At 39.8% G+C, this 12,298-nt stretch overlaps 1 protein-coding gene across 6 annotated transcripts in view; it reads right to left on the reverse strand.

The window, feature by feature from the left end:
- The window catches only part of NCOA1 (nuclear receptor coactivator 1), a 327,889-nt gene that overhangs the window by 148,153 nt on the left and 167,438 nt on the right, over window positions 1–12,298 (reverse strand). The window contains exon 1 of one of the 6 annotated variants that reach the window (XM_081943113.1): window positions 2,382–2,496. The exons of the other annotated variants lie outside the window; for them this stretch is intronic. The gene's annotated coding sequence lies outside the window, so the exon portion shown is untranslated. Of the gene's footprint in view, window positions 1–2,381; window positions 2,497–12,298 lie in introns of those variants that run through there. 6 annotated transcript variants of the gene reach the window in all.

A 12,298-nucleotide genomic window follows, 5' to 3' on the forward strand; every position in this document is an offset into this window, starting at 1 on the left:
GCCGCCTAACTCTAATCAACCCCATCTTTCTCGAAACAACCAAACTTATTATTTTGAAAGGCTTAAAAAAAAAAAAGCAAAAAAAAAAGTCTCAGATGGCCATGGAAATTAAGTGACTAAGTCAAATGCTTTTTGTGCAGAAAGCAGTTCCATAAAAGAGGAAAATGAAATAATTGAACAAAATGTCTTTATAACGTTAACAAGAGCCAGAGCTAAAAAACCCTATTTTGCAGCTCTGAGAGTTTCAATCTCTGAAGGTAAGGGGGGAAATGGAGCAGAACTTTTGTTTCAGAACCTGAGAGATTGCAGGCATAGATTCATTCCCTCTTCCTTTTTATACTTCATGTCCACTTTCCATTTATCTTCGAACATAGCAATTTAATAGGGTGACAATTTGAATAGATTGGGGTGGGGGGGGGAGAAGAACCTTCTTTAATCTGATTTCTTTAGTTAAAAATAATTCCTCTTGGGAGAGATGATGTTAAGAATAGACTGTTCTGGGTTAGAAAGAGACATACCAGGAAATTCAGTACATTTAACAGTCATTAAATTATATCTCCTTCCCCAGCAAATCTTAGTGCTAACATCTGTGCTTTCCACTTAAACACACATTTGTTCTTCTACCCAGAATGGTTGTGTGCCTTTGTTTTATTTTTTTTCTTATACCAAGAGTGGATATATTCAATTCTATTCAACAACCCATACACAACTTAAAAGTTGATGCTATGTGCAAAAGCTGCGAAGGGTGTACTCCATATACCCCCAAAACATGTGCTCAGATGAGCAAGACATTGCTCATTCTGGAATATGCACAAAGATGTAACTTCTTCAAAAAGAAACTATGTCTCCCACCCCCAATTCCATCACTTAAGTGGGATCAGCAACAAGGTGATACAAAAAAAGCAGAAGACTAAATATGATATAAATGTTAAGATCATCAAACATAGCAATTTTACATTACATAGATTACATTATCCTACTACACATTTCACAATTAACAAATCTTATAGTATCTATTCAATTGGACATATCCATCAAGAACTATATTCTACATCATAATACATTTTTTTTCCCCAAAAGGTGGAAAATCCCTTTCCACCCAAGCTAAATGCTACATTTAACACCCGTATTAATGCATGATATCAGACTGCAGGTACTCAAGGTTCAACATTTGAAAAAATCGTGATAATGCAGCTATATCCAAGAATCCACTCTCTTTGCATGCTGCATAACAACTTATCTACAGATACTTGCGATTATTCTGTTTTTCCGATAAGTGGCCCTCTTGTCAGAGTAGCATAATGCAAATAGTGTAACATCAGCTGTAACAGACTTGTTCACAATGTTTGTAAGCCATACGATGCCATCTTGATCCAGATATAACATTATTGATAACATATTCTGGGTACTATTGAAATCCACTGAAATAATTATTTTCATTCCTGTTGTCTTCTCTTTCTCCTCTTTCCTTGTCCTCCCCCCCCCCCCCCTGTGCTTTCAAAATTTGCCCGTAGAATTTCAGAAGAGTTAAATCAGATCAGGAAGTCTCCCGGTTTTTACACAAGCAACATTGCAATCTTGATGATAAATCAGCAGCGAATCAATTTCCCCCCAGAGGAAAGATTTCCCCTTTTCTTTTGTATATATGATTGCTTTGGTAGAAGGAAAGCTGAAATAATTAAACTTTCGGTCGTTGTTGCCTTTGCTGCTTTTACTGCTTGTCAATGATTAGTGACTATTAAGCAATGAGCATATTTTCCTGCAACAGCTCTGCTCTTCCCCTTTTCCTTCAGAGACATTCCCTGCCTTTCATCAAAAAAGTATACCTATTCTGCTACCCACTGAGATGACCACTGCCAAATATGAACAATTTAAGCCTACACACACACGCACACACACACACGTTTTCAAGGTCACTGTTGGAATACACACGTTCTTACTTAACAACATTATCCAAATCCTACCCAGCATTACTGTATACAAAATATCCCCGTATCTGCAAGAGGAAGGGTAGGTGAGAAGGGGACAGGCATGGCAAAACACTGAAGGAACAAGTAGTTAGCAAAGTTCAAGCTGTACTGAATTTAAGTTCAAGTGCTGAAGGTAGCCGAGCCTCCTACACTGGATAAATTTAATCTATGTAAAAGTCAAACAAAACATTAGCTTTGATTTACACAATCGCATCAGCAGAGATAACGGGCAGCGGAGGAGCCTCTCTTTCTTTTCCAGTTAAATGAAAGGCGTCTAGAAATAGGACATGCCCTGCTGCCGAAAGACCAACACTCAGAGCTGCAATACGCAGGAGAAAGCATAAGCAACAACATACTATACAGCTTCGACGCCTAAAAAGAGTACTCTCTGTGTGCAAAAAACAGCCTTACCTGGCTAATCTCCAGTTCAAGGCAAACGTGTTCCTGAATTATGCAGCAACAACCTGATGACTAACATGCTTCCTTTGCAAGCCTCTCTCCCCCACCCCCAGCTTCATGTGCTCTGGGCTGTTTGGAATACATTGGGGTGTGTGTACTCTGTGCTGCACGCTGTTGCGACAGGCAAAAGCTTCGGCACCAGAGCTGAGCTGCTTTTCGATTCCCACACCAGCTGACTGGGTAATTAAACTAAACACACGCCCGCCAGAGCCACTCAAATTCAGCGGCGCTCTTGGGATCCCTGGTGCCACCTGGCAGACTCTAGCCAAGCACAAGGGAACGCAGCAGATACACCTCCTGGAAAACAATACTCAGAAGCCAAGCACTAGCAGTAAGCAGATAGCAAATGCACTTCCTCCGTGCCTGAAAGTAGATGTATAAACACAGGAGAACTAGAGAGATGAGCAAAGCAAATCCATTTAATGCTTACACGGTGTTTCCGAGCACCCAAAAGAAAATCCAAAATACTTGGATGAAAGATGGATCAAGAGTTACTTACGAAAGCCACCCCCATTTTTGTACGAGTTCATAACACAATCACTTAGCAGTTTCCACACTGCATGGCACATTGACAAGTAACAGAGGGAGCTAGTCTGTTCTAGTGGTTAAAGCACCAGGCTAGAAAGAGGAGACCATGAGTTCAAGTCACACCTTAGCCATGAAAGTCAGCTGGACGACTCTCTCAGCCCAATTCAGCACACAGAGGGTTGTTGTTGTTGTTGTTGTTGTTGTGAGGAAATAGGAGGAGGGGGTATGTTGGATATACCCTCCACCTTGAATGGGGATATTTGTAAAAAATAATAAAGGTGGGTTACAAACAAACAAACAAAACAAAACCATGGCACCTATGCATGGCTTATGCAAATTACTGAGAATCAGCATCAAAGGCTGCCACCCAGTTGCTTGACTTGCTGCTTTACTTTAAATCTCACCGTTTTATTGTGTTTTTTACGTGTTGCAAATCGTTTCTAAGAAATTTGTTTGAGCAGGGCAGAAATAAGAAGTGTAAATAGAATCATAAATATCATTGTGAAGCAGGAGTGTGAAACTCAATTTCATTGAGGGCCGCATCAGTGTTGGTTTGACCTTGGAGGCCAAAGTGGGCGTGGCCAGCTTGACGTCAGTCATGTCAGCGGCGCCTGTGGTAGCCCAAGCGTTCTCCCAGTGAAAACGGAGCTTGAGAGGCTGCGACAGCCTCCTGCAACCCTCTGCCAGTAAAAACGAAGCTCAGGAGGGCCGCACACAGCTCTCTCGAGCTCCATTTTCACTGGCAGAAGGTTTCAGGAGGCCGTTGCAGCTTCCCAAGCTCTGTTTTCATTTGTAGAGGTACCGTAGACCAGTCTTTGGCTGTTTCCAGGGTCTAAGCACCCTGTGGGCCAGATCCAGCCCCTGGGCCTTGAATTTGACACCCCAGCTGTAAAGGATTCTTGGAATTGGACTAGTAATAGAGTTCATAAAGGCCAGTGTTTTTCGGAGTTAGGCTTTAAGATGTGTGGGCTTCAACTCTGAGAATTCTCTAGCCAGAATTCTATCATTAACTCTAGCTAGGGAATTACTGGGAGTTGAAAGCCACATCTTAAAATTGAGAAACACTGATAGAGGCAAAGGACACTGCTGGTCACTCAGATTCCATATCAATACAGCGTCTCCACTCTATTTTTAGCATCCAAATAACTTTACAATATAGGTCAATATAAATTCTACAAACATAGCATTTTACATAAAGTGTAATTTACTTAGGGTCTTAAATGAGGTGATAATTATTAGCCTAACTGGAGCAGAGCAGTAGGAAAAACTCATAAATACCGACAATGGATTTTTAACACATTATAATTGTTAATTGATAAGGTACTTATCTGTCTCACGTGCACTCTGGGTTGGCATAACTAACTTTTTCCTCTCCACCTCACCCCAATTTTAACCCTACATCAGTCTAGCTACTCTATGCATCTGATAAGGTGAGCAGCAGCGCATGAAAGCTTATTTTCTTTAAATAAAAATTGTTAATTAGAAAAAGTGCTACCGTATTCCTGATTCCCCCGCCCCCACCATCATGGATTACAATTTCTTCCTACAAGGTTCAGTTCTAAATCTTAATAATAGTAACTAACCTGATATGATAATTTAATAATGACAACTAACCGGAAACCTTCAGGTTCAGAAGCGGTATATCCCTAAATGCCAACTACTAGAGGGTTGCCCTAGTACAGGGGTCAGCAAACTTAAACACTCAAAGAGCCATTTGGACCCGTTTCCCACAGAAAAGAAAACACCAGAAGCCACAAAGGTCCTAACCGGAAGCCCCCTGTTCAATTCTGGAGTAACCAGAAGTTTAATTCCCCCACCATAGAGTCTCCTCCTAGCGCGGCATACTTTTCCCTCTACCTATCATAACCGAAAGCCCTATCAATTGTGGAGATAACTGGAAAACCCTCCCCTTGCCATAGAGTCTTCTCCTGGCACACTGTGCTTCTCTCCCACCGCACCACCGGAAGCTCCTCTCAAAACTGTGGCACTGGTGGGTGACGGAGCCGCAGCAGAGGGAGGAAAGAAACGCATGCGGCTCCAGAGCCGCAGTTTCCTGACCCCTGCCCTAGTATATGTCTTCTTTGTAAACTTCCTGGAATCATATGGGTGCTCGTAGCTGAAACCAAAATGCAAGAGCAGGCTGATTTGTAAAATGTAAAAGAAACCCTGCTCAATCAGAAAAAAAATGTCCACTAAGTCCACTAAATAGTGGCCAGTGAAATTATTCTAGAAGTTCTCAAATAAAACATTAATGCAACTGTGCTTTTTTGATAAGGTGAATTTTATACATGGTCTGATAACTATTGGCACAGCTGACTTTAATATACCTCAGAAACTTCCATTGTTGAAAAATATTGAAATGGATATCCCACCTGGAGTTCAGCATATGGAGGAAACAACCGAGACACTACTGAAATTACGTTGGTTTAAATAACACTTGCATTGTGTCCTCCATATACAGTGGGGCAAAAAAGTATTTAGTCAACCACCAATTGTGCAAGTTCTCCCACTTAAAAAGATGAGAGAGGCCTGTAATTGGCATCATAGGTAGACCTCAACTGTGAGAGACAAAATGTAAAAAAAAAAGACCAAACAATCATATTGGCTGATTTGGAAATAATTTATTTGCAAATTATGGTGGAAAATAAGTATTTGGTCACCTACAAACAAGCAAGATTTCTGGCTCTCACAGACCTGTACCTTCTTCTTTAGGAGGCTCCTCTGTCCTGCACTCATTACCTGTATCAATGGCACCCGTTCAAACTTGTTATCAGTATAAAAGACACCTGTCCACAACCTCAAACAGTCACACTCCAAACTCCACTATGGTGAAGACCAAAGAGCTGTCAAAGAACACCAGAAACAAAATTGTAGACCTGCACCAGGCTGGGAAGACTGAACCTGCAATAGGCAAGCAGCTTGGTGTGAACAAATCAATTGTGGGAGCAATAATTAGAAAATGGAAGACATACAAGACCACTGATAATCTCCCTCGATCTGGGGCTCCATGCAAGATCTCACCCCGTGGGCTCAAAATGATCCCAAGAACGGTGAGCAAAAATCCCAGGATCACACGGGGGGACCTAGTGAATGACCTGCAGAGAGCTGGGACCAACGTAACAAAGGCTACCATTAGTAACACACTACGCCGCCAGGGACTCAGATCCTGCAGTGCCAGATGTGTCCCCCTGCTTAAGTCAGTCCATGTCCGGGCCCATCTGAAGTTTGCTAGAGAGCATTTGAATGATCCAGAAGAGGATTGGGAGAATGTCATATGGTCAGATGAAACCAAAATAGAACTGTTTGGTAGAAACACAACTCGTCGTGTTTGGAGGAGAGAGAATGCTGAGTTGCATCCAAAGAACACCATACCTACTGTGAAGCACGGGGGTGACAACATCATGCTTTGGGGCTGTTTTTCTGCAAAGGGACTAGGACGACTGATCCGTGTACAGGACAGAATGAATGGGGCCATGTATTGTGAGATTTTGAGTGCAAACCTCCTTCCATCAGCAAGGGCATTGAAGATGAAACGTGGCTGGGTCTTTTAACATGACAATGATTCCAAACATACTGCCCGGGCAATGAAGGAGTGGCTTCGTAAGAAGGTCCTGGAGTGGCCTAGCCAGTCTCCAGATCTCAACCCCATAGAAAACCTTTGGAGGGAGTTGAAAGTCCGTGTTGCCCAGCGACAGCCCCAAAACATCACTGCTTTAGAGGAAATCTGCATGGAGGAATGGGCCAACATACCAGCAACAGTGTGTGCCAACCTTGTGAAGACTTACAGAAAACGTTTGACCTCTGTCATTGCCAACAAAGGATATATAACGAAATATTGAGATGAACTTTTGATACTGACCAAATACTTATTTTCCAGCATAATTTGCAAATAAATTATTTCCAAATCAGCCAATGTGATTGTTTGGTCTTTTTTTTTACATTTTGTCTCTCACAGTTGAGGTCTACCTATGATGCCAATTACAGGCCTCTCTCATCTTTTTAAGTGGGAGAACTTGCACAATTGGTGGTTGACTAAATACTTTTTTGCCCCACTGTAGCAAATCCCAGGTAGGACTTCCATTGCAACATTTTGTAGCAAATAAGAAGTTTCTGGGATATATTAAGGTCAGCTGTAATTAAATAATGCTGGACAGAGTCAGTTTGTAAGGCATCAGGCTAGAAACAGAACTTGTTTGACATGCATCTTGGGACCTGCCAAGTGTAGTGCCCTGGCTGATAGCACACCCATAGCACACCTCTTTTGCTAAATTTGATGGGGTGGGCAGATACAATCAGAGAAAAGTGGTCCTTCAAATAACCTGATCCCATGCCATGAATTTTTGAATCTTGTGTTTGCATGTTAGCTGTACAGTGTTGTGCATCCCCCCATCTCCTGAATAGTGTAATGGTATGTGAGAATGACCTTGAGGGACAAGTAGAAGAAATGCTGCCTAGGAAACAATCAGACAAGAAAGGGGGAAGCTCCCAGGGATTTAATAACCAGAGGAAGAAACTTAGGAAGGACCCGTCCTAATTTATCAGATGGTTAGAAATGTCTACGGAACATGGATACCTTCAGACTTGCAAGATTCTATTAATGTAGCCTTACAATGAAGTAGAATTAGCTTATCTGGCCATGTTTCCTATCTGGTTTACATAGGAGAGCTCACTGTCTTCAGAGTTGAAGAACATTCTTGGAGGAGAAGCAAAACATTCAGTTGCCTCTTGTACAAGCATCTTTGGGACAACCATGGCCTGGATGACTGAGAATCTCCAGAGACATTTAGCTATGCACTTTGGGATGAACACCCTCAAATGGTGCAGGAATATGAACGGATTTCCAGAAAAATTGCAGACTAGAGGAACCCTTTCAGCAATTCCAAAAAGGCCCCACACCCATTTGCACTACTCAGTTGACTTTGAGGACACAGACAAACCTCCAAGTAGCCTCAACAACTCTCTAAAAGAATGCAAATGACCAGCTGTCTGCAAGGAATATAAATCCTTCTATTCCCCACCATCCAGTCAGAGCTGAATAAGTTTCTTGGATGAGAAATGAACGAGGAACTCCAGTTGCCTCTTGAAAAAAAGCAACTTTAGGAGAGCTGACACCAATCCGACTGATGCCAGCAGCAGCCTCAGATAGCCAATAGGAGCAGGGCAGAGCCCAGCTTCTGACCACAACATCACTTGTATAATTCTGGATGCATTTTATATCATTTATACAGCAAAACGTGTTGTCTGAGAAGAGGACAAACTTCAGTTCTAAACTAGAACAGCTAAATTTGAATCTAGTGTCCTTGTAATGAGCTGGAGATGAAATAACAGCAGCATCATGGGGACTTGATACAGAAAAACAATGAGGCATCTTCTTGATTCAGTTAGCTGGATGAAAAGAAAAGCCTTAAGTTGGAAATTATACTTTAGCCAATAAAGCCTTTTGTGGGCAATTCACATTGTTGATTTGTATTTAATTGGTAATCAACTACTATTCTAAAGCTCTTTGACACAAGTACTATTTGCAGGTCACATATCTACAGATCACTATATCTATGCATTTCTTTTATTTTCTATATGAAGAACGAAACACTGTCTTTATTGGGTTTCACTGCTATTTTCAGCTCCCTTTCCTAACCTATCAAAGAAATTGTACTTGTCTCTTACCTCATTTGTATGTTTCTTCAGAAATTTCTTTGGTGGAGAATTAAATTCCAGCATTCAGAGAGAATTTCAAATACCACGCAATAACTGGAATTTGATCTATACGGTGGTTTGGGAAATGTAAAGTAGATGAGATAATATTAAAATATGAACTTTTTCTTTCTTATTCTGTGGCACTCAGCAATTTACTCTGGTAGATTTCAGTATGAACAGCTCTGAGTTGACCTGAGATTGGTATTGAGATCTTCAACCTCAGACACTACCAAACAAGGAGGTTGGATAGCTAACTTTCCATTATGGTCAAGTGGACAATTAATGCAGTAATCTTCCCACATCTACTAATTTCATTTGTAGAAGATGAGAGTGTCTTACACATTCATACTGTCATACCACTGATCTGCTCCAGATTCTTCCCCTCCCCCCATAAATACCAACCATTGTTCATGTGGTCTCTTTAGCTTTAACCCAAGATATTATTTACTAAACTTGCTAGTACCTTACACATGCAAATCTGATGTTCTATTCCTGAATTGCAGGCCCCCCTCACCAAATAAGCTACTTATTCTATCTCTCCAGACATTGTAATACACTAGCACATATAATACACACGGCCCTTCCTCAAATGAGCATATTTTTTTCTTTTTCCTCTAAAACATTCAAGTTCTTGTTAAGTTGCTAAGCCATGTCCAACTCTTTGACACCCCATAGACCATGGCACACCCGGCTCCCCTTTTCTCCATTGGCTCTCAGAGTTTGCCCAAAGGTTCATTGTGTTAATGACACTATCTATCCATCTCTGGTGTCCCTTCTCCATTGGCCTTCAATCTTTCCCAACATCAGGGTCTTCTGCAATGAATCTGATTTGTCTGAAGCGGTATAGGGATTCCTGCCTAGGCAGGGGGTTGGACTAGAAGACCTCCAAGATCCCTTCCAACTCTGCTGTTGCATTGTATTGAATCCTCTCTTCTCATTAGGTGGCTAAAGTATAACAGACAATAGCAGAGGCCATAGAGATAAAATAGGAAATGAAGTGAGCTGTAAGAATATGACAAAACTATTCTAAAGATCACTGCTCTTTTGCAAAAGGGAAAACTTTGTCCCTAAACATGGGCTACTTATGCTCCTTTGAGTAGCAATATTCTTGCTTTGTTTTGTTTGATTTTGCATGCTACCTTCAATGTGAGACTTTTAATACTAAAGCAATCTTATTTTACTTCTCAGGTAAAAGATGCCCACCGCAATGCCAGTTTACAATCACAAAGTCAAAAAGAGACAAAACCTAATGAAAAGGAAGGAAGAAAAAAAACATGATTATGATAGTTGGGCTGAATAACTTATTCTGTAGACTTCTGTACAAGTTCTCCTATTTTTATTTAAATCAAAGAGCAACTATGGAAAATGCAATCTTAAGCAATTAAATATCAGTGGTAAAGAGAAAGCATTTGCTTAGGAAAAAAATTGCACTTCCATTCATGGGGGACCATAGTCCCTTAAGAGCTTGGGCTATTCACAAAGTTGCTGTATTTTTCTTTGGGCTGAGAACAACAGTCACCAGAGTTAACAACACTGCTGTTTACATTTGATCAACCTGGGATGAAAAAACAGTCAGATGAGAATCCCAAAAGGAACAACATTCTTTCAACTCACCTATGTCTCCTGTAATATGTAATATCTAAACAGTTTGAAAGTATTATTGCTAACAATTATACTTAGCAATCTTGATCAGCATTTAATCAGGTATAAAGAAGTAGCCAATGGTGCGTTCCAAGTTATGCAAATTACAGAAAAGTATAGTGTTCAAATATTAGAATCATAGACCTACAATACAAAGAGTTTTAGACTCAATTCCATTTGAACTGAAGTCAATTCCAATTTCAAAGCTGAAATCAACTGTCTGCACAAACCATACAGGCTACATTTAAACTGTTGCTTTCTCTCAAATGCCTGCCTATCCTTGGGGGGAAATGCAAAACATAGATCAACTATAGCTTACTACTGCACTTCAATGTTTCTGCAGTATCAAATATTATACTCCTTTCAATTCAAATAAAAGAATAACATGAAGGAAGAGCTGATCTACCAAAACAGCCAATCTACTTTTCAAAACCTTGTATGCTATTATATAAATAGCAATGAGTGCCCAAAGACCACTGTTCAAAACTATCTTAGACCATGCTGAGCAAAACTCATTCTGAATTCTGACCTAAACATTTGCTGGATATGTGTTATCTTTCAAACTATAACTGAAACTGTTTGTATACATAACTTTGACGAAGCAGATCTGGGAACAAGACCTACCAGATGCTTCTCTCTAGAGATAAACATAACATTCTGGAGATAATTATAAATACGGATAGACAAATTCAAATATAACATGAGATATAGGACAATAATCTCATTCCATCTAGGAACATTGATATCACTTATCTATTGAAAAAGCAATAAACAGATATCATAACAATCTTAGCCATCTCTTTAACAAGTAAAGCAAGAAGAATGGCTTAAAAGCTGAATTCCATTTGAAGAATGTAATGAAATCTCACTTCTTCATTCCTTCTGAACTTCTTTCTCTTCCTTTCATTTAATATACAATCTGCTACAGGACTGTGCTTACTGGATAATTCTCTTCAGTTCTACATATTCTGAATAAATGAAATATATATTATTAAACAGCACAATCATATTTTTCTTTCTTTGATATGTCAGTTATGAAATAAAATTGCAGCAGGAAAAAGGAACTTTAATTCCCTGCATCAACAAACCATGCCCACATGATAAGAATATAACTACAGTATTTAGTAATGGTATAATCATGGCTATTCATAGAATTAGATCAGACACATTTTTATTTCTTTTAAGAATTTTTTCCTTCATTGCGTGCTAAAAGATTCACAAGGTGTCTTTCATAAACCTAAAAAAGGCAGGCCAGCAGCTACCAATGGTTATTTGGAGAATCAATTTAAAATTCCCATTTTACACTGTATCATACCAATTCATTATGGAATACTCATTCTCACTGATGTAACTCATAATTTTACCCAAACATTCTACAGATGTGAACACACATTTTTGAGTTTTCTTTAACTATTTCCCCCCTCTTCTGTACTTTGCATTATTTTTAATGTAGTACTGAGTACTTTTTTAAACGCAGTTGTCAAAACATTGCGCAAAATTACATATTGTCCTCTTATCCCAACCGTCAATAAAAGATTATTTGCATACTACTTGCACCACCAGGATGTTTACTAAAGCTACAACTGGCTATTTGAAAGGGAAGGATAATGCATGAATGAATGTGCCTTATACACAAACTCCACAAGAACAACTGGAACTCTAGTGTCAGGCTATAATATGAAAGTATAACCAACATTCTTTCTCCACAAAGACAATCAAGGTGAGTCAATCATTAGTTTCATTTTTACATCCAACTCCCTTGCAGGTTTCAGAAAAACTAGGGGGGGAAATCCTGAAAAAAATGATCATAGTATCTGGTTTTTATTTCAGCTAGGAATCAGTTGTGGAGATGGAAAACTCTGAGCTGAAGAAGCTTCTTGGATGAGAAGTGAAACATCTTCAAAGAAAAACCAGAAAGTCCAGTTACCTCTTGAAAAAAGCATCTTTGGGATAACCATGACTTGGATGACTGAGAATCTCCATAGACCTATTTTGTTCAGTCGGTT

This window comes from Natrix helvetica (genome assembly GCF_964273705.1).
Source record: "Natrix helvetica genome assembly, chromosome: 2".
NCBI lineage: Eukaryota > Metazoa > Chordata > Lepidosauria > Squamata > Natricidae > Natrix > Natrix helvetica.